Here is a 16,652-nt window from a genome sequence, read left to right as displayed (position 1 = left end):
ACGAGCGACGACCTTCATAGAACGCAGGTAATTGTGTGTTATTCATTAAATGTCGGCAATTGTAACAATAGTTAATAATCGTCTGTTGAGGTTGATCTAATTTCAATTTATCGATTGAATCGGTTGATTTCGATCGACTACAGTTTATACACCGAATATAGTCGATTGAGTCTTTTGAGTCGTTGCTAGCCTCGTTATCGATTTCATCCTCGCTTTCACACTCTTCGATAACTTCAGGAATACTACTTGCGCCACTACTACGACGTGAATCGCAACCACCGCTATACGGGAAATTCTCAACACGTTTTTTTAACCCAACAACAGGCGATCCACGTGACGTAGGTATCTCTGAAAGACGCGAATCCAGAGAATTGTGACTGCGATTTTGAAACGCCTCTAAACCGCATCTGGAATCATTGAATATGTGAATTTCCTCGTTTTCAGGTAGAGAACCTTTACGTATAGCTAACGGCGACGGAGTTTTCGACACGTAACGACGTCGAGACGTAAGAGGTGAACGCACATCCATTAGATCACTGACTATGTTCATCGAATTGATGTTTTTACGGTGCGGCGACAAATCTCGGGCGGGAGTTTCCAATATTTTGGTCATTTTTCTACAATACAATTTTGTTGGTTCTTTGTTGTTATTTATTTTACTATTGCTAAAATGAAGGAAGAGATCATTTTTTTAAATGAATAAAAATCCGTTCGTATCTCTATTACCTATCAATACACCTTTTCGACCGTAGCCGCCAATTGTCGCGCGGTCATTTTTTTGTCCGTTTTACCACCCTAGAACCGTCCGAGTCTTTTTTTCTATTGTCTATAGGTGCGAAAAAAAGACTGGGAATGTTTTAGGGTGGTAAAAAATCAATTGGCGACTACGGTCGAAAAGGTGTATTTCCATCAATATTTACAAAGTAAACCTTCCAAGCAGGCTATATGCTTCACCTTGTAAAAATAAGATAAGTATAAAAATTAACGAGAATATTTTAAGTTAAGCTCCATTAGACATTCCTATACTGTGGAATAGAAAGTTTCCTAGCCACTTATCATTGTTTTGACCAAAGTTTAAGATTGGAATCTAGACTAGAGACAAACGCAATAAAACTTTTTTATAAATATATAATATACAGTTGACGCTCTCTAGCTCGACGTTCTACTATTCGATAAGCTCCATTATTCGATAAAATTGAAAGTCACCATCAAAAAGAAACTCTCAGAAACGACAACTGAACATTCGATACGCTCCTTTATCCGATTAAAATTCAATTCCCATTGAAAATCGAATTAGAGAAGGTCGATTGTAAAATTGGGAAAAAATGCAACTGACTTCACCCATATCCAAACATAGCCAGATGCAAGACATCTTAAAAACATAACTTGAGAAACAAAATTGTCAAATCTTTTTACCAAAATTGTAACAAAAAATACAAAAAGAATCAAGTTACCCTAGAAAAACAAGAGGACAATGATTTTCAACGAAAGTCGATCCATGCTTTACTCATAACAGTAAAGACTTGACAGTTTAGGGAAAATTAATTTGTCACCACAGATCTATTGAATGAGTCAATAATAATTTTCATACATTTTCACATAAGGACCGATTAAAATATCGAAAGTTAACCTTTTGACGCAAATACCAAGTGAAAACAAAAATTAATGCGTTCCACAGACCTCTTTTACAGTCATAACCAAGTTGCATTCGCTGAGTACGATTCATTGTCCTTAACAAAAGTCACAAATGTATAACCATCATAGCATTACAGTGATATTAGAAGGAAAACTCAAGGCCTTAAAAACAGTTAAAACACTAAAAAAATCACTTCAAAAAGGTGAAAGTCTGCTCACTGCCAGGCTTGGCATACAATCAAATGAACCTAGAACACAAGTCCAAAACATCAACACTTCAATCCTCAAAAGAGATTAGAATTATCTGGGAAAGTCACTAATACAGTTATGCAGACTGTCACATATGACCGTGAGAACTCCTTGAATTGATCGTATAAGTCCCATGCTTCCAACATAAGCTGTTTTTCACCTCTTGACGCAATCCCAAATATTTTACGTGGGATAACAAAATAGTATAATACAAATACAAGCCTTGTGCGTGACTTGTGAGAAGAGAGGCTATTTGCCCATACTTAGGAGTGCAAAAATTGACTATAAGAACTAAAACACAAGAATAACGCAACCAACGGGACAATACAGACAACTGAAAAGTTGTTTAAATTATTCTCTGCAATTCGAATCTTCCTCTGATTCCAATCAAGTTTTGATCCCAATAAGATCGAATTAGAGAGAGTCAACTGTACAATCAAAAGGATAAAGCGTTTTATGAGGAGCCAAAGGCGATGACTGATTGGTCTAACACGTCAGGGCAACAAACCAGGGATCTGCCAGTTTATCATGTGCATCCTTAATGCTGGATAGTTGCTAGGTCTACTTACGAGTCAGCTGGCCGTGGATGTCGTAGACATGCTAAATACACAGTTGACGCTCTCTAATTCGGTCTTCAAGGGGAATCGGATTTCATCGAATAAGGGAGCGTATCGAATATTAGAGCGTGGTTTATGAGAGTTTCTTGTTGACGAGGACTTTAAATTTCATCACATAGTAGAACGTCGAATTAGAGAGCGTCAACTGTATTGCTAAATGTATTTCGCAGCGTTGCTACAGAATAACTCGAACAAATAACTTCTAAGTTCTAAAGTTTAATTTTCAACCAAATAGTTAAAATTTATTCCATGTGTTTCTCCTTCTATCTGTGTTGATCTTACAAAAAATCAACTTCAAGTATTTGAAGTGGTTTATGGTCAAAATACTTAATACCAAAATGATAAGGTTAGAGATATCGAATGTTTAAAACCCACGCAAACTCAAAAAAGTCAATATGGCATGGAATGGAAAGAGGTTGTTTCCTGTTTTGCAGAAATAAAAAATTATATCGATATTTTTTGACGCATGATAATTTTGTTTTTATTCGGGAGTTTCACAAAAATTAAGAATTTAAGTCAAAAAACATCAATTCCAATCTGTTCTAAACAATTCTCACAAAATCAATCGTTGTCCAACGTCTGAACGTTACGGTGTTGTATCACTCCGAAACGAAACGGTTCCGAAACACTGTATGAACGTCAAAATTAGAAAAGCAAAACAGATCGAAACGGTTTCGCTCAACTATTTTCATCGATACGAAACCGCAACGTTTGAAAATTGTATATCTGCAGCAGATATGGTGCGGTCAAAATTAATTTGCACATGTAACACCTTTCAAAGACTATCATTGCATTGGAATCCTTAGAGCTCTAGAAGAACAAAACATTTCTTTGCAAAACTGTTACCGAAAACTCAGCTAAAAAATAACCTTAACCTAACCTAATACTAAAATCTTAGAGCCGAAGAGTTTCTTTTCTAGTGTTTTTAATAGTTTAGTTTTTGATGTTTGCTTATACAATAGTCAAAGCCTGGAAGAAAGTATGTAAAAAATCGCTTTGGAACAAACAAAAAATAAAATGCAACAAATCTGCAACAGACACAATTATTTTAATGTTATGATATCTATGAAATGAGACACTAACTTCTTACTGTAGTACATCTATTAGAAAAAATTGGAAGCTAAATACAGCTTTTCGACCGTAGCCGCCAATTGCCGCGCGGACATTTTTTGTCCGTTTAACCACCCTAAAACCGTCCCAGTCTTTTTTTCGCACCTATAGACAACAAAAAGAAGGTGTAAAAAAAGGATTTAATCGAGTTTAGGGTGGTAAATTAAATAATAAAGTGACACGCGCCTGACCGCGCGACTACAGTCGAAAAGGTGTACACTAACGGTGTTATTATCTATATATTTTTTATACAAAAGCAAACCTTTATCATTTAGTAAAATCAAAAGTGAGGTAGGTCAAGCTGAACTATGACGTATTTTAGAGGATCTTTATCAAGCAATATACCAAAAATAATATTCTTTATCAGTGTTGCGATCATCACCAACGAAGAATATAGTTTGAAACAATTGAAAAACAGCAAAGAAACGTCATACGAAAAACCTTCTCTTTACGCTAGAGATTAAAAACCAGCATGCAAAATCGTCAAAAACAAGAAGCAACTTTGAAAGCGACACGATTGTGGTAGTAGCATAACAATCCATTGGAACTTCGAATTTTTTGCGCTTTCTTAATACACAGTGAAAAAGCCAATACAATCCATAATACAATTCACAAATATCTTAACTAAAACTATCTACCTCAATGACTAATATAACAATAATATTAAGATCAAATTGCTGCGTTATGCCATTACACGCTTTTTTTTTTATAAGAATACACTTTATAAGAATGTCCATGATGAAAATGGCCAAAAAAGTAAGAATATGGTAAGAATATCACCATCATGGAATTTAGCAACTAAACCTAAGAATGTCATTTTCAATGCAATTTAACCTGTAGATTGCCAATTTCGATCTTAAACTAAGAATACCGTAAGAATATTTTTGGATGATTTTCGCCAAAAAGTTAAGAATATCTATGATGAAATGAAAAAACACCATTCTTATAAAAAAAAAAGCGTGTATAATATAACAGGCACGCTATCCTGCTGTTTTACAGTCTAAGAATAATTTTATAAGAACAGGGAGCTTAAATGTTCAAAAAATAAGAACAATTTAAGAAGATCCAATTCATCCAAGAATAGCTACATTTTAAGGAAATCAAATTCAGAAGAATGGAAATGGAACAGAAAACCCAAATTTCAGTCAATTCTTTTTAGCTAAAATTAGAATAGAATCTTGGCTGAATGTTGAGAGAATAAAGATTTTAACAGTCCAGTTTTACAAAAAATTAAACAGCAAGTTGATTCTTACAAAAAGAGTATATTGATGAAAAGTCAACGATGGCATACTGAGACAGACACAAGTACATAACGCTTCGATGGCCAAAATATTAAAAGCTTTGCGGACTCTGAAACACCCTATTTCTTAGGAAGATGGACAAAAATACTCACAAAATGGTGAAAATGAGAAAATGTTAAGAACATTTTAGGCTTAGAACACAAAAAATTAAGAACATCCGTAGGATTAAACAATTTTGGATGTTCTTATAAAAAAGTGTGTTCTGTTGTGTATGCGGCAAAAGATTGTCGCGCAGGATAATTTCGTGAGAAAGACGGATATTAGAATTTCTTGATTTCTAGCAGTATTTCCGTTACAACTCAGTTGATTTTCAGAGAACAGAAAAATAAAACTGAGGTTTTTTTGGTGTCAACGGTGTCAACAGAAGGTCTACTTTGTGAAAAAAAATTGCTCGGCGTCAGAAGGGTTTACCTTCACGGGAATTTAAATCATCCCAAATTATAGCTTGAGTTTGCAATCTACGTAAGAATAAAGTTAAGTAAAATTAACAAACATTTTTGATGACATCAAAGAATTAAATCGTCCGTGCTGTGAACGTAAAGCGATTGAAAAAAACGGTCGTGAGAATTACTAATATAACGTTGTGTGTGTTAGTATCAAGAAAATTCGACTTTGTTAGCAGGCATCTTTTTAGCTTAAGAATGTTGTTTTCCACTTGCATCGAAAATCAATTGAATAGAATACAATGAGGTTTAAAAATGTTGAAAAATAAGAACAATTTAAGAACAATATGGACTCGTGCAGGAATTTAAAATGAAATGAATTCCAAGCAGAATTTTAGACAAATTGAGACAGATTAAGAGCCAAACTAGTAAAAATAGGGTACAAAACCTTATATGCCTCAATTTTACCTTCAAAATAGGAACACGATAAGAACAATTTGAAAATCAAATTGCCAATATAAAGAAGAACAGAAGAACCTCAAAAAGATTACTGGCTCTGATAAAGAATAACTAGTAAATTGTCCCAAACCGACACTAAAATCAGCTGTTTAGTATTACACAGCACACCTGTTTCCTATCGATCAGAGGTACATATGAAAGTTATAATGAAATTAACAGCAATATCACCATGAACCAAAAATACCAAAAAAACAATGAATCATTCATCTGTCTGTCATCATCCAGGCTGTCATTAGCGAGTTTATGTATTTGCCCTTTTGATGACGGTAGAGTGACTGAAGTGTTTTGGAATAACCCGCAGTTCTGACCCGAAAGATCGTCCTCAGTTGTTCAGAATCTAGTCAAATTAGAACCTTACCGTCTCCGTCGCAGAAAAAAAACACATACATAAACTTGGTATTAATACACATAGGCCGTAGATCGAGAAAAAAAACCAAGACTAAAGTTCAAAAGCATCATCATAGAAATGACGCTATCGACAACTGAGAACTAAATTGCAAAAACAGCATTAATTAAAAAAAAAGTTTGACTGTGTATAAAAATATATTTTCTTATATACGTAAGACGACACTGTTATTACAATATACAATATTTGAAAAATATTGTGCCTTATTTGGCATTGAGTGTTTTGGTCGTGAATCAGCACGACTTATATACATCACGAATAGAAACAGAAAGATTTAAAAAAGGAAAAACATTGACCTGTTTTGTATTCAAATTAAGCGGACACGATTTTGTTCCTCTATTTAGATTGCAGTAGCGTGGTGGCAGATTTAGATATGGCAGTTTTCGGCCAAAAAGAGAGAAAATACCCCATAACTTTCGTACTCGCTTCGTTAGCGTAATTATTAAAAAACATATTTACTTTTCACAGGGGGCACCGAAAATTTTCTAATAAAATTGCCTCCCCAGTTTGGCTGAATTTTATTCGACCTCTACTGATTGATTGGAAGGCAGACAGTTTTGATTTTAAACTGTCATACCTCTAAATTTTGAAGGACATTTTCATATTTTCTTGAAATTAAATTACAAGGTTTAAGAATTAGAAGATCGTCACCAAGACAATTCAAAAGGTAGAAATCGTCTATAATTACAGGGAAAATAATCTTTCTCTCGCGATTGGCCATACAGCACCTGACCCCGAGAATGTAGGTGAAATTTGAATCAGACCTGAAAGATGTAGATTTGAATTTTTAAAAACAATGAATGTTTTCAATGAAATTTTGAACCTCCAAAATCCTTTCCCAGGGGTTAGTTTCATTACTTTTGATAGATAGGCTAATTTTTTTTGTCCTTGAAGTTGACTCCCATTTTCGTTATAACCCCCAGAATGTAGGTTTGGTTTTATGGCTTTAAATCTGGTAATAGTAAAATGTTGATATTTTTTCAAATGGATTAATTATAACAGCAAATTTTAGAAATATTTTGTGCCAAAACAATATTCTAAAGAGCATTTTGTTATTCTGAAAAATGGATTTTTTCGCTTTTTAACCCCCAGAATGTAGGTGAAAAGATTTGGTTGTTGAGAGCAGAATTTCAGTATTCATCCGAAATTATTAATTTCTAAAAGAAATTCATACTTTAGAAATATACTCTGACAAAAAATTAACAAAGATATTAATTTTATGTGCTACAAATGAGGAAAAGTAAAAGAAAGGAAGAAAAGAAGAGACAAGAAAGTTGTTTTTATTTTGTAGGTTGAAAATATTTTGTTAAAATATGTGAATAATGTAACTATACCCCTGCCTCACAGCCATTGAGTTTCAAGCCGAAGGCTAGAGGTCAATCTCTAACCTTTCTCAGGCAAGAAAAATTGAAGCCTTAAAATATGCGCCGTATTTTTCATGACGGATTGAATCTAGCAATTCCTTTGTTTTCGAGTGATATATTTTTCAAAATGAAGCGGTAAATTTTAGTTTCAATCTGTCATTTGTGTAAAAACCAGGCGGGTCGCTCAAGGCCGCGCAACTTTGGTAGGATTTGTTGGCTTCAAATCCTACCAAGGAGATTGACCTCTAGCCTTCGGCTTGAAACTCAATGCTCACAGCCCCGTTGGAACTTTTCGAGTCTGCTAAATTGCGTGGGTTGCGTGGGTGCGTGGGTGCGTGGGTCGATATTTTTGCGTGGGTCATTTTTTTGCGTGGGTGCGTGGGTCGAAATATTTTTTGCGTGGGTCAAATTTTTTGCGTGGGTCATATTTTTTGCGTGGGTCAAATTTTTTGCGTGGGTCAAATTTTTTGCGTGGGTCATATTTTTTGCGTGGGTCATATTTTTTGCGTGGGTCATATTTTTTGAGTGAGTCATTATTTTTGCATGGGTCAAAATTTTTGCGTGGGTCAAAATTCTTTCTGTAATTCGAAAAAATTCCTTCCCTTGAAATTCGAACTGGTCACATCCAAAATGTTGGATGTGTTTTATACATAACACGTTTTGGTTTATTTTGTTTATTTTGCATAGCTGTACAGTTCTGTACTTTCTGACTAATAATATGGTGAATTTGTTCCAATAAACGAGGTCGGAAAGAATGTTTCCAACAAAGGAGTGTCTTTTTATAAGTGGAAGCTTTATAGAATCTTTTTAGAAGCTTTATAGCTTCTTATAGCACGCTTTAATCTTTTGGGTTTCCTCTGAGTGTTTAAAGAACAAAGCAAATGGCCTCAAAATCTGAAATTTTTTTTGCAAAAGTTATATTCACTAGGCGACCGATTACTAAACAATTTAATCGTTGTCAATTATTTCGTCCACCCCACTTGTAATTTCTTTGATTTAAGTACATTAAAGGCCAATTTAAAAAATTGGACGAAATAAAGACGCTGTACTTTTTTTCAAACCAAGAGAAAAAGGGAGGAAAAAATTCAATAGAAAGGAAAGAAGCAATGGACGGTCATATCTCATTTTTTTGCTTAAAGTTATAGTGTTTATTTCCATGACACTGGAATCCTGAAATATAGCATGCGAAAATTCAAAAGTGTGATCCTGAAGTGTGTCTACAAAAATTAGACGGGTGTGTGCTGATTCTGTATAATATTATAGTAAATATAAGTGCAGCTATGTAAAATAAACCACAAGGTGTTACTACATAAAAACTGTGTGCTTTTGTTTAGTTTTCGTAGATATATACACAACACATTTTTGTATAAGATAACTTGAAAATTTTAATTTGACAAAAAAAACGTGTTAGCTAGCTCGAAAGTTTTAATTTGGTAAACAAATCGAGTTAGCTAAAAAGTCACCAAAAAAATAGTGACCCACTCAAAAACTTTGAACCACGCAAAAAATAATGATCCACGCAAAAAATATGACCCACGCAAAAAATAATGACCCACGCAAAAAAATATGACCCACGCAAAAAATATGACCCACGCAAAAAATTTGACCCACGCAAAATTTTTGACCCACGCGAAAAATATTTTGACCCACGCACCCACGCAAAAAAATGACCCACGCAAAAATATTGACCCACGCAAAAATATTGACCCACGTACCCACGCAACCCACGCAATTTAGCAGACTCGAACTTTTCCCACAACGGGTACAAAGATTTCTACTAAAGTCCCAATGTGGATAGAAATTCTATTGTTTCAAACTTAGGCAAGTTTTCTAATTGGGGTGGGGTCCCAGCGGGTCTGGGATACGTCGAAAAAGCTCAAAATGTCAACATCAATCATCTCTCAGGTAGTACTTTCATGTTATGGAAATACAACAAATAAGTTTTACATAATTTGACAAACTTTTTTGTGTCGGATTATGAAAGCCCAAAATTGAAGGTCGACTAACCCCAAAAAGTAGGTCAAACATTTTCGTCAAAATATCTGACTTAGAACAATAAATTTTGAAATGGACTATTTTTCCCATTTCCTTTGTTCATTAGGAGTAAGAAAATACCCTATCATCATAACTTAATTCCCATAGATTTCGATTTAGAGAAGATTTATTCAAAAAATGCCTCAATTCAGGTTGTATCCGATCAACTTTGATTCAGATTTCCGTTGGAAAATACTAATTCAAGTTTAAATTTTATGTCTATAAATGATAAGTAATATGTAACAGCAGCCTCTGATACAACTTTTTATGAAGTTGAACTATCGTTAACGCTACAACGCTAAAAAATGAGAAACCTACATTCTCGGGGTTTACTGCATTCTCGGGGTCAGGTGCTGTAAGCATTCACGGCGACTTAGATTTGATCCTTAAAATTTATTGTTTACAGGGACAATGATATCATAAATTGTTAACGGGTGTCTAGTTTATAGTCCGTTGAGATCAAATCCTAATTTGAAACCTTCTTTCAGTTCTAAGATTTAAAATTTAATTTAAGATTTAAACAATAGGACAGGTTTGCTAGTTGATGCATTTGATTTATCCAAGAGTCTATTTGTCAACAAACAAACACGAACGTCAAACACCTCTTAAGCACGTTCATGCTATAAATAAAGTTTGGAGTAACACGATACAATTTATCAAAATTCCAAAACGTTATCATTATTTAGTCAGCTCGTCAACAACTCTTATACTAACAATTCTAAAGATGGAATTTGTTGTCGATAAACCGTAGATATTTAGAAATACTTCTCGCGCATACTCTTGTGTGTGTAGGGGGGGATATTGCAATTTTTGGAAAAGAATCAACCCCAAAATGACCCCCCCCCCATTTTACGACCTTTATGCTACAAAGTGCCAAAATTGGCCAAAAACCTTCATTTTCCTAAGGATTTTTAGCAAAATCGCAATTAATCGTGACCACCACCATTTTGCTGATTTTTATCTGGAGTACCGACCCCCCTGCTTATTCCACCCCCTACAATTAAGCACACAAGAGTACGGAGTGAACAACTCTATAAACTCAAGGTTATGAACGCGGATAGTGTAGTAGTTGATAGCCCACCTGACGGTTGCCTGTTCACAGACCCAGTATCTACGGCTAATTTTAAAATTCATTGCCGTAGAGGGTCTGTTGTCATTGTCTTTTCTCATTCGAGATTTTTCAAACCGACCGCTGCGATGGAGTGTTGGTGAAAGAGGGGAGACGAGTAGAAAAGTGTTGCTATTTATAAATCATACCTCATCGCAGATGTCTCCGTACGGGAATTTTAGATCAAACAGTTAAACAATTAACAATTCCCCTTTTTAACAAGATATTGTATCGTAGAAGATTGCGACTTTAGCCTTTGACAATGACTACGGAATAATTCTCGCGAAAATCAATCCCCTTATAGCACAGATACTGTACCAATAGCACGAAACACTTTAGAAATATTCAGTTTTGTTTTAACATTAGATGGGCGTTGTTTCGATGTGGCAGCGTGACTTTTTCTTCTGATACTTCTAAATTGTGTGAATAACAGAAAAATTAAAAGCAAACATTTTGTGAAATCTTAAATCCCTTTTAACGTAAAAAGTCGAGAAACAGAGAATTTTAATCGGATTTTTGCAGGGAATTTTCCTTGCTAAGCAAACAAAAAGGAGCAATATTTACCCTTTCTTATGACGTAACATGTACGAAATGAACTTTCCGTTCGTTATTGACCAAGGATGAAGCTGTGAGCTTGAAGAATGAACAATCAAAAAATTGACTGATCGATGAAACGACCAAACAAAAGAAAGAATTAAAGGAAAAGCAGAAGAAAGAATGATATTGCACCAAAGAACGAACGAACGAACGAACGAACGAACGAACGAACGAACGAACGAACGAACGAACGAACGAACGAACGAACGAACGAACGAACGAACGAACGAACGAACGAACGAACGAACGAACGAACGAACGAACGAACGAGCAAACGAACGAACGAACGAACGAACGAGTAGGGTAGTAAGAATACACCGTTTTACGGTTAGCTGCTTCGTATAAAAAGTCACTAAAATTTCGAGTAAACAAACCATCTCATTGGCTAAAAGCCGACTTGTTTACTCAAAATTTTGGTGACTTTTTATACGAAACGGCTAACCGGAAAAAGGTGTATTCACCAAAGTAAATACAAGTTTAATTGAAATATCTTAAATATCTATGACACTTGTTAGTTCACGTCCTAAATATGACAAGGTTCAATGTAAACTCATCTTTATAAATATAACATAAATATATAGCTATGACATGCCTTTCCTTGTACGGCTAAAGAACCACATTTTCCTCTCAATACTTTAGTTCCTCTGTGGATACTCCTTATATGGGAAATCTCGTGCATTTTCTTCAAAATGTTATCGTCCTTTTCTTTCAATTGTGGATTCTATATTTTGAGTTTTATTCTTCAGCTTCTTTTCTAACGGTTGATAATAATCAACCAACGTTTGAGATAAGAAGAGATTGAAATCAAGACTAACATTCTTCTGGTCACGGCAAGTGAAAAAGGTAAACTTCAAAGATGGACGGAAAATTTTTCCCTCCTTTTTTAATATTGACATGAAAATATGATTTTGTGACCGCGCTGCGATAAAAGAGTCTCAAAGAAATCTCACCAGATGCTTTCTACTCGCATCTACTTTTGGACTAAGTGCAGGGGGGGGGGTTGGCAAAAATCTCAAAACTTAATAAGTGGGGGGGGGGGGGTGGAATAAAGTTGTCCTGGGTGGAAAATTTTTAAAAAGGAGGCTAATACAGCAGAATTAGGACAAAAGAGGGAACTTTCAAACATTTTCCCAAAATTATTGAGCAGGGAGGGGGGGTGTTGGAATAAGAATGCCTTGGGTGTAAAATTTTCGAAATATTAATTAGCGGGCGGGGGAGGCCATTAAGTACCCGAGAGTAACCGATGCAAGATTGAAATTGTGGCAATTTTTCATGATGAGTTGATTGCTTGATCTCCTTCGTCAATGCAAAGGTCCTTTCAGAGTTTGACGACTTTTCAATCGTTTGCTAAACGAAGGAGACAGAAAAATTTGATATGGTAAAAAAAATAGATGATAACTACCTCAAACCTCAATAACTCAAAACTCTAAAAAAATTAATGACTCCTTGTTCTCGAGAGAACCTTTCTTGCTCCCCTATAGCTCGAAAGACAATTGACCATTCTGATCAAACCTTACAGAAACTAAAACGAGAAAGTTGGAATCTAAGCTATCATCAAGTAAGGACAATTTACGAAGAAGAAAGAAGAAGAAAAAATGAACAAGAAATATCACTTTGGTGCGAATCTTACATGAAGCTTTATTTTTCAATTTTCGTCTAAATTGTCGGCAAAGATGTCAAAAAGAAAGCTAAAAAATGAAGAATGTGTCTAAGTGAAAAAGTCAATATTGAAAGGTTGATAAGATCTGTTGTTTTGTTTTTCCGAAGCAAAGGGCAAAGTTCATTTGGGTTAAATGCTTACTTGCTCTTCCGGAAAATGAACAGCTTTTTACCTTTAGTTCTATAGTTCCTCATAAACTCCACTTCATTTGTTATTCTTTGGATTTTTTCCAACCCTCGACACCATTGAGTTACAAGCCCGAAGGGCTAGACTCGAAACCCGCGTGGATTTCACACGAACGCTAGATATCGCCAGATCTCGAAAAATATGCCGCGTGAAAACAAAGAAAGTGCTAGGTTCAATCCGTCATCCTAAATGCGGCGCAAATATTAAGACTTCACTTTTTCTTCTTTGAGAAAGATTGAAAACTCATATCTAGCTCCTTATCTAGCCCCTTCGGGGGCTTTAAACACAATGCTTGACACCCCCGACAAAGGCGTAAGCGCCGCATACCGCTAAAAAGCCCTAGATTACTGGGCTATCCACGCAAAATATCGATCATATCTACTGTATTACACTGATTATACCACTCCAGGCTATACTATAATCTATTCCAGATAAAGTGACAACTTAGGAGAAGAATATCAACAAACACCCACCCACAAGTTTTTCTAACTTGAAATAAAAACATTGTAATATATTATGTATACTCCCCCACACGATATGCTAATTTTAGAGAAAAAAAATAGAAATTATTCGACGTAATGAACATGAACATATACTAAATGTTTTTAAATATCTCTCTTAGTTGAAGAAGACACTGTTCATGAGAGAAAAAGTAACGAAATGTGGAAGGTTATTTTCATAAAAACAAACTATTATAAGAACATAATGCCCAAATATTAAGAACATGTGAAGGCTTTGTTAACTATAAAACACCAAATTTTTTGGGAAGATGGAAAAAAATTCTCACGAAATTGTGAAAATAAGAACATTTTAAGAACATTTTTAGAGTTAAAACTCAAAAAGTTAAGAACATCCGAAAGCTTCGAAAATGTTGATAGTTCTTAGAAAAAAACGTGTAAAGTATGTAGCTGAAAATTTCGAACTGTGCCTTTACAGTGTTTAGCTTGTTTTGATTTAAATTTAAATTCGAAAAGTTCTCTACGTTCTTTGTAGAGCTCGAAATATATTTTTTTACATCTTGAGTGACTTAGCTTAGCATGAAAACGATAACAAAGAAATCAAAAAATAATTGAAAATTAGAAAACCTTTCACTGCGAGAAACCCTTTGCCTGTCGAGTAAAGAAAAATGATAGAAAACTAAAAATGATGCTCATAATATCTTACATGACGCAGGCGAACCTTATCTACACGGTTTTTATAAGTATCACGTTTATAAGGAACTTGAGGCTGAAAATGGTTCGAAAAATAAAAAAAATTGTTAAGGAACTGTTCAGGGTGAGAATTTGAAATATGGTGTTTCAGAGTTCATAAAGCCTTAAAATGTTTTTAACTTGTTTTCAACATTTTGGCCATCGAGGCCCTAAGTTCTTATATGGTTTGTTCTTATACAAAACGTGTACTTAATTGAGCTACATAAACCGCGTACTGCAGACAAGGTGGTATTAATACAAAAATATTTCTAAAGATGTTTCAAGCCCTATCAATTGAAATCTCCCAACAGTGACAAAGTGAACTGCCAGCAACCAGCAAAATTGAATATAAATCCAAAAAGTGTCGGATAATATAGCTAGCTACCAGATTCGAGTGTCTATCCTACTTCACTTCCTGACATGTACTACGTATATTAATCTTAGAGAAGACTATATTATATGAATGGATCTATTTTTAACATCCTCTTTCATTTTCATTTTTCATCAAAATATGTTCGAATAAATGACGTCATGAAGATTTATATACGGAAAAAAACTCAAAATCCTTCTTCTTTATTTCGCACCTTTCAATATGCGAATATTTATTAATATGACGATATATCATGAACATATGAAAACGCATAAGGAAATGAATGATTGAGAAACTACAAAATTGTTTATGTGTATAAAAACATCAACGAATTTTATTAAGCCCAATACTGTATATCCCTAGAACCGAATGATATGTAGATTAGCAAGCGTCTGTCTTTCCTTGGACATAGAAACACAGGAAGAGTGTTTAAAAAGAGTTCTTATAAAAATAGGAATTACCGCGGGAGAGTGGTTTGAAAAGTGAACATAGCGAGTCCATTGCAAGCGTAAGCTGCAGCAAAATACAACGCCGTGGTTTACTAGTCTAAATGATGTATTGTTGACCCTCTCTAATTCGATCTTCAAGAAACATAAAATTATCAAAACACATTTTTTACCCACAAATAAAACTTTTTTATAACTTTGTCTACTACACTTTATGGTTAGCAAAACCAGGCGCCTGACCTTGAACATAGCATCCAAAAAAGGTCCATCTAACGTTCATAAAATTCTTATAATAACACGGTAGACCAACGTCGCTATGTGAAATGGCTGCACTCCATGCTAGGCTAAACCAGGAATCCAAAGAAATTCTATGTGAGACAGACTTTCCCCTGCACATCTATGTGGGAAGGGGCCAACAACATACCAATCGAAACTGAAAAAATTGTGAATTCGTAGACAATCAAGAGAGACTTTTCCTTATACATCTATGTGGGAAGGGGAAACGATGTCTGTGCTCATGTGAAGCTCATATGAGAGAATTCAAAGATATCACAATATGAAATACACAGTTTTTTCTCTAAGAACAAAGTGTATAAGAATATCATCAAGCGCTTCCAAGGCTAAAAAGTATAATGACATTAAATGTCAAACTGGTCTTTGCGAACATAAAAAATGCAATTTCTAGGAAAACCATATAATAAGGAAATACTGATCATTAAAATATTTTTAGAGGAACATTTTCTAGGCTTAGGCAGACATAACTCACTAAGGTAAGAACATCTGAAGATCTCTTAACTATTTGAAGTTCTTTAAAAAACCCTTTAATAAAAGCAAAGTGTAGAGGTCAACTGGCAAATGGAAATTACATATTGATGACGACCTCCTGATATCGAAAAGCAGAGAACTAAAACTGAAATAAATGATGAATTTCAAAGATAAGACACACGAACAAAATTTTTTTGTTTTGACTTTGTCTTCATTATCTTCCCTTCTTTCGTGTATTTATATTAAAGATAAGATTATATAAAAGTGGAAAATTCATTACAACGTGAGAGGCAAAGCTTTTCATTTACAAGTCTTTTTATAAGAACAAACTATATAAGAACATAAGGCTTCGGTGGCCAAAATGTTAAGACCAGTTTAAGGACATTTTAAAGCTTCATGGACTCTAAAACATCCAAATTCTTAGGAAATTGCACAGAAACACTCATAAAATGGTGAAATTAAGAACATTTTAAGAACAAACTCAAAAAGTTAAATTAACATAGAAAGGCTTCAACAATTTTGAATGTTCTTATTATAAAAAACATGTAGATGATAAAAGTTAAACCAGAAATTAATTTTCTGATCCTCTTTTCACTTGTTATCCTCAATCTGACTAATACCCCTCTGCTTCACATTCATTAAATAATTCTTTATTTTTTTAATGGAGTTAACATTCGAGAGTACGTGACTGATTGAAAATAAAAGAATATTC

This window comes from Clytia hemisphaerica, unplaced genomic scaffold, assembly GCF_902728285.1.
Source record: "Clytia hemisphaerica strain Z4C2 unplaced genomic scaffold, Clytia hemisphaerica genome assembly, whole genome shotgun sequence".
Taxonomy (NCBI): Eukaryota; Metazoa; Cnidaria; class Hydrozoa; order Leptothecata; family Clytiidae; genus Clytia; species Clytia hemisphaerica.
The sequence above is the reverse complement of the archived record's forward strand: the minus strand, read 5'-3'. Positions refer to the sequence as shown.